Source organism: Buceros rhinoceros, unplaced genomic scaffold, assembly GCF_000710305.1.
Source record: "Buceros rhinoceros silvestris isolate BGI_N320 unplaced genomic scaffold, ASM71030v1 scaffold6029, whole genome shotgun sequence".
NCBI classification, from domain to species: Eukaryota; Metazoa; Chordata; class Aves; order Bucerotiformes; family Bucerotidae; genus Buceros; species Buceros rhinoceros.
The window spans coordinates 1-7,321 of NW_010429633.1; positions in this window are offsets into that span (position 1 = coordinate 1).

The window sequence follows — 7,321 nt, forward strand, 5'->3', positions numbered from 1 at the left end:
CGCAGCGCTGCCCGTGGGCTCCGGCGCCTCTCTGCCAGCCAGAGCTCGCCGGTGAGCCGAGAGCCAGGGCAGCCGCAGGGCTACCAGGGCAGGGCAGGGCTCGGGCAAGAGCAGCTGGCTCTGGCCGTGAAGAGGGAGCAGGGCTCAAGGGATGCACTGTCCGTTTAAATGCCAACAGAGGGACTGAATGCTAATAAAGTGATGATTTGGGAGGTTGTTTGGTTTGGTTTGGTTTGGAGAGGACAGAAAGGTGCATCCCACAGGAGTTCAGATGGTGATGCCTGATCTCTCTGCATGGAGTTTGTAGTAAGGAGGATGGTTACTCCCAGGCTTGCTGCATTAGAAAGGGTTCAACAGGGCATGCTGGGGAGGGAGGAGGAAATGCCCCGTGTTTAACGCCGCTGATCAGTGGACGAGCCTTAGATTGCAAAATGGGCTCAGCATCCTGCTGGGGACTGTCCCCAGGCTGGAGGTCCCTGTGGTCTCGGTGGGCTCTGCTCTGTCCTCTTGGCTGTAAGCCGTTTTCAGCCAGGAGAGGGAGTCAAAGGTAGTTGGACAAAGAGAATCCCAGGAGCCCGCGGTGGGAAACAAAGCCCTTCCACAGCATCCGAGATTCAGCTCTGATTTATTTCTTTTCCAAGATTTCATCCTTCCAAAGTAGAAGTAGTTTCAGTGACACCACGCCTGGCAAGGGACGTGCCAGCGTGGAAACGAACTGAGCGTGCCACAGGTGTGTGCTGTGAGACAATCCAGAGAAGGGAGGACACTGGTTCAACCCCACGCTGATGTTCCAGCCCAGCCCCGCTTTGGGCCCAGCCAGCTCAGAGCTGGGTGCAACCTGCAAGCTGGTGTCCTAAGCTGGGACCTGTTTGTGATGTCGCTCCGTGCTCTCTCCAGTATGTTGTGGGATAAATGAGACTGTCAGGGATCTCAGGAGGACAAGAGACCTTGCATTGCTCCTGTGTCCAGTCATCCAGCTCCTGGGCAGAGACCTGTAGCCAGGCAGGACCTGGAGTCCCAGGGCAGAAGAAAGAGCCTGGAGCTGCCAACTGCAGACACGATTTGGCGGGAGGGAGAAAGTGCGTGTGGGGGTGATGTATCTGTGGCCTCACACCCGAAGGGATGAAGGAGGTTCCTGGGTGCAGCTACTTGCTGAAATTAGCAGGGAGGCAGGGCTGGTCTGAGAAAAGGCTTCAGAACAGCAAACAGCTGGGAAATACTGGAGCTGTGAACAGGGATTTATGTACAGGTTGCAAAATCTAGTTGGAATTTGCACCCCTCAAACAAGGGAGGAAAATTTAGCAGGGAGGTGGCAGTTCCAGACCTGGCTGGTTAGTAGCTGCTGCAACAGGCTGTTAGGAGTAAGCAGGGACGTTTGGAAGGAGTGACGTGTGAAGGAAGCTCTGCTTGTGGGACGAGAAGGGCAGGAAACAAGTGAGAATAACAATCACACAGGGCGGGGGGAAAGAATATTAAAATTAGGAGAAAGAGCCTTAGGCTGGTACGAGAGGATAAGGAAGGGAAGCAGAAATGAAAGTACCGCATAGTGAAGAAGGACTGGAGGTGAAATACAATTTGGGGATGGTCCCCAAATGAGGTAACACCTTCCCTCAGTTTTCCTTATGTGGGGAGTGTTGAACTGAAGGAGAGCAGCAGGTGGTGAGTGGCAGTGAGGGGTCCAAGCCCCAAGGCAAGCTGTAGTTTTAAAGTCATCATCATCATGGCTTGGCTTCGCGAACGAAGATTTGGGAAGGGCTTTTCCCACACTTGCCAATGTGAGTGCACCCTTTGGGCCTGCGCGGTGGGTTTTTTAGGTGAGGCGCAGCGTGCGCGGAACTGGCTCCACCCTTTACACCTGAGGTTCATCTGCCAGGGCCTGGCGAGCTTGGACGGTGACAGCAAAGTCCTTGGGTCATAGGTTTGGTTAGAGTGTCCTTCTCTGAGATGGAGCCTTACAGGGCTAAACGAGCTCCATCTGCCCGGGTTTGGAGTCAGAGTTGTCCTTCTCCTAGGATGGTGCCCGAAGGCTAGTGAGCCCATCCTGCCCGTGGACACACTGTGTCTGACCCTTCAGCTGAGACCTGTCTGGCTTGGGAGACCCCACCGGAGGCACACGCCACCACCAGCAGAGCTCTCAACCTCACGAGGGCACGCAAGCTCCTTCCCCACGGCAAGGGGGTGCCCGTGAAAGACAGTTTTAAAGTACTGGCTCATGAAATTACAGGAAGGGTAACGAGTTTGTGTAATTTACTCTACCCGGTATTGACACCCTGTGACTGGAAACCGGTAAAGGCAGAACCTGTCTATAAGGAAGTAAAAGCTAAAAACGGAAAACAAACATCCAGGCACTGACAGTCCTCTCCTGGCTGGAGAGTTTTGTCCTTAGAGCGGCAGGACGGGGAAGGGCACGCTGCGCCACACGCGTACAGCCCTCCCCAGCCAAGAGGAGTTGGGCCGCACCGCTCTGCCGCTTCGCCAGCGCCAGATCTACAGCGTTTGCGGGAGCTTCGGTGGGGAGTTGTGTGGCCTGACCTTGGAGCCACACCTGGAGCCCCATGGGGAATCCCGCCCTTCTCACAGGCGATCCGCAGCTCCCGCGCCCTGCCGTTGTGTTATAAATGAATGGCTGTTGGTGTTGGTTGATATTTAATGAAGCCCATGTAATGGTCTTCATTCATTTACTTACCCGAACAGTCTTAATACCCAGCCTGGGAAAATTATCTTGGCTTCTTTAAGCTTTTCTACCATTAGCAATAAACATTTTACAGTCTTGGCAAGCCGAGCCTGAGAAGAGAGCATGACTTCAAACAGCATTGCTCACAGAGAACGCTTTAAACTGATATTAAATCACCAAACTGTGCAAACATAACAGTCCTGTAATAAAGATAATCTCTGGGCAGTTCGGGCGAAGAGGGTCTCTAGTCCCTGGGGTGCAGGCGGAACCTCGGGGCCCTGCAAATCACACAGCCCTTCTGGGCAGCCCAGCATCAGAGCAGAGAGCCACTGGTCCTGTAGTGCCAGGCAGCGTCTGCTCGGGCGTGGGACTGTCTTGAGTATCTCAAGCCCAAGCTGCTTCTCTTGCACTGCTCCAGCAGCGTGGAAAGGGCTGTGGAGGAGCTACGCCCCCCCAGGCAGGGCCACGCCAGGCTGCTGTGAACCTGCTCTGGACATGGTGCCCAGCCCACGGGGTGCTTGGCTGTGGTACAGTCCAACAGCTATTCCTTTCTGCTCAAAGGGTGAGGAAAATATGCCCTAAATTACCATAAATCTTCGTGGTCTCAAAGCCTGGAAGCGTACATCCTCCAGGACAGCCCCCCCTGCCTGCTCTGCCCCTGCAGGTGGTGGCGAGAGGTGGGGATCCCGCAGAGGACAGCGAGAGGTGGGGATCCCGCAGAGGACAGCGAGAGGTGGGATCCTGCAGAGGACAGCGAGAGGTGGGGATCCCGCAGAGGACAGCGAGAGGTGGGATCCTGCAGAGCACAGCGAGAGGTGGGATCCCACAGAGGACAGCGAGAGGTGGGATCCCGCAGAGGACAGCGAGAGGTGGGATCCCGCAGAGCACAGCTCGGGCTGTGGGCAGCAGAGCCGTGCTGCGGAGCGCTGCCCCTGCTCTGCAGGGCGGCAGGCCAGGCCCGCATGCAAAGCTGTGGAAACAGGCGCTGGCATGCAAATGCAGGCAAATCTGTAGCATCTGCTGCCACAGCAGCGGCTGGCAGGCAGGCAGGCACCCCCCACCCAGGCGCAGTTAGACCACCAGGAAGCCCAGTGTGTGGAGCGACACAGGCACGCAGCCGTACCCAGCCCAGGCTCTGGGAGAAGGTTTCCCCTCTCCTTGGCTTTGCTAGCTTCAAGCCCAGCAATGTTTCTCCAGAGCTTGGCGAGGAACGTGCTTGGCAGGACCTCTGAATGTTTCAAATATTTCAGTATTTCTGTAGTTCGATTTCATAGAATCAGGGTGGTTGGGGTTGGAAGGGACCTTTAAAGGTCACCTAGTCCATCCCCCAGTTTGCTCCGAACTGAGACAGCGTCTCCCAGCCTGTCACCCTGTTTCGCGGTGCCCTTGCCCACTGGAAGAAAAGCAGCTGTCTCCATGGTCAGATGGGTCCCTGGCAGGATCAGCCCTCCCCGGGGGCCGTGAGGGTACTGCTCAGGGACCCACCTCAAGCCTTTTCCTCGCTTGCCATCTTAGCTGGTGCATCAGCCGAGGACCTCCACATCTCTTCAGGTGGACATTTAAGGCTTTGCATCCTCTGCAAATCAGCTCTGAGTGGATCCCAGGATACGCACAGACCGGTGTGCTCCACATCAGCGGTTCGTGGCAATGCTAACCCATGGGCAGGATTAATTAATGGGTGTTTTTAAGGCACAGTGAGCGTTTGGAGAGCCCTGGAGAGGAACAGAGAAATGTATTATTGAGTTACCGTGTTGTAATGATTTTCCTGGTCGGTGAGGGGGAACGTGTCGAGTTCCAGCCAGTGCTAACGCCTGGGTCGGCAGTTGCAGTGAGGAATTCCTGCCGACTCACGATGCTTTTCTGCTGTGGGGGTCTATCCAGGTGTGTCCCTCAGGCAGCTCTTGCACTGTTTGTTGCGCCCATAGCAGTTTCTATGTGGAGGAGGGAATTGCAACAGCAGCCCCAGACTAGAGTCATCTGGTGTGGGGTCTCCCAAGAAGCTCCTCAGAAGGGCTCCTTGGTCTTTATGTGTCACAAGGGTCTGCGGGTCCCAGCCAGGCAGAGCTTCTAGATGTGAGGGACTAAAATGGAGCGTGGCCTGCAGAGCCCAGCGGTTTGTGCAACCTGTATCTTCTTCTACAACCGATTTCCCAAATTAGGGGTGGCCTCAAGCCTCTGAACGCTGGTGAGGCAGCCACAATCAGGCAAGTCTGGCACCACTCCAGCTCCAAAACCAGCGTACGCCTTAGAAACACAGTTCCCAAATCACCTTCCTTCCCAAGACCCAGGTTAGACTCAGAGCTCTTCTCCCCGCCGGGCTTGATCTGGAGCACTCTATTCACCCCGCAGCCTCATCTCTCTCGGGCAGGACACTGAACGGAAGGACGTGACTGCACTCTTGTTTGTGCCAAGCTCTCCTGCTCTCACACCTAACGAAGCTGACAGTATATTGCCATTTTTATTGGCCTGGCTGGCAATTTTTCAGGTGCTAGGTGTGTTTATCAGGGTCACACCTCAATTAGGAATGGGGAGAGGGATTTTAAACATACCCACACCTTACCCTTGCTCCTCCAGCCTGAGTAGAAAGGGGTCGTGCAGTGTGCCGCCTGAATTCCCAAACTGCTTGGTGATATTTGTGCTCAGCCTTGAGGGCACTGGCCAGCCTGGCACACGGAACTGCCTGGCTCAGCAGTGCCACGTTGCTGAGCCGTCCTTGGTGCCTCTTGTTGTTCACGACTATCTGTGCCTGTGTGTGCACTTGCGAGTTTAATAGGAGCAATAGTGGCTTTTGTCAAGATGATACGCAGGCCATAAAACTTGTTTTTCATTCTTCTATGTTTTTTTCTCCCACTGAGATAGGAAAGCTGCAGAAGAGGCTCCAAAGCCTCAATAGCCTCGGCTATTTCAGGAGAAGGTTACATAAGGAATATGAAAATAATGCATTTCATAGTGGCCAGAGGACCTAAAAATACCAGTTTCACAGATCTTTGCTTGGACCTTGTGAAAAGATTTCGCAGCTGGAGATCCTGCTCTCCAGGAAATCCTCCTTAGTCTAGGTTGCAAGCACAGAAGAGGACAGTGAAAAGCTCTTGTGTCCAAAAACAACGTAAGGAAGGTGTGTCTTAAAGGCCGACACTAGCTGTCCTTACAGCAGCCATCTCCACCGGCATGGGACAGTGCCTGTGGGCTCCCGCTTGCCCAACACGAGAGAACGCGGCCCCTGAGCAGCAGGACCAGTGTCTCAAGGTGATTGCAGGCAGCAGTGACAAAAGAAGTGATGCTTGCGATCGAGGACACAACTTAAAGACAAGGTTCTCTCTGGGGCGTTGTGAGGGTTTTTTCCCCAGGTGAGCTGAATCCAGCAATGAGAGACCTCCTGGAGGGACTGCCCTGATTTAAGATTAACCAGATTAAGGGTAACCTTGATCAAGCAGTTCATGGGAAGGAATCCAGGGGAGTTTATTGCTTCAAAGATTTGATATTACATATATGGAGTTTTCAGGGCATACACACGGGTAAAACCAACTGTGACACACGGGGTTCCTGTGGCAGGCAGAGGAGTTTTTATTCCCCATCAAAGAGAAGGAGCTAACTGCTTTTCCTTCTCTTGACAGGGCTGACCACTCAGTCATCGTGTGTGTGCTGAGATAACACATGTCCATCGAGACCTCTCTCCCCTCTTCCTGCTACCTTCCCAGCCATGCCACAGCTGAGAACAGTCCCGTGATCGGATGAGCGGGTCATTAAGAGCCTTCTCTAATTGTCAGCGTATTTCTTCACCTTTACAACCAGTGACAAGCTGACTTTCGCTTTATCATCTTCTTGTCCCCTGTCGGCTCTGTCTGCCTTTGGCTGCATGTGCTGCCAGCAGTAGGTTGGCTGTGTGTGAACCAAAGCAGAATCATTGCCCCAAAGTGCTCAGAAATTACCTTTGAAATACAAGAGGGACTTAAAAATGAACGTGTTTGAAATGCTAATAACATATTTTGGCTTCCTTTGCTTGGCTTTCAAAGTGTGGTTACTTCAAATCTTTAAGCTCCCTGGAATCATGAAACCAAATATTTATCCTTCGTATTTGTTTTTCTTTTAATGAAAATTGGGGTTGTCATTCAATCTTATAATTCCAGCACACATGGCTTCGGGACAGACACCAGCTAACATTAGGCTTTCCAGGAAATAGTGACAGCTGGTGACAGCACCAAACACTTGTTTGGGCTTCCAACCAACAGGGAGGTGAGCCCCTTAATTTAAAATAAATCCTCCCAGGAGAAAGAAATCCATCTGTCTGGGAAAAGTTAGAAAATATTTTTGCATTTATTTCTTTTTTTTAACGAATACAAACTCTAGTGAAGAAATATTCCTCTGTTTCCATTGGAAGGCAGTAACCAGCAAAAATTAATGTACAGTATCGAGGAATACTTGGTGCAAACGGACCGAAAGGATTCCCCACAGAGTATGCCTACGTACAGGAAAAAAGGATGCTGCAGCTGGAAAAGACAGCCTGGTTATTGTGGGGGTTTTTGCATTTAATCTCCCAATTATAAATAATCAATGTGATTTACAAAATAATTTACAGGAAATGATTGGATTCATCATTGCAATAAATTACTCGGTACGATGCCACCGGTGTTGAGAGACGACACGACG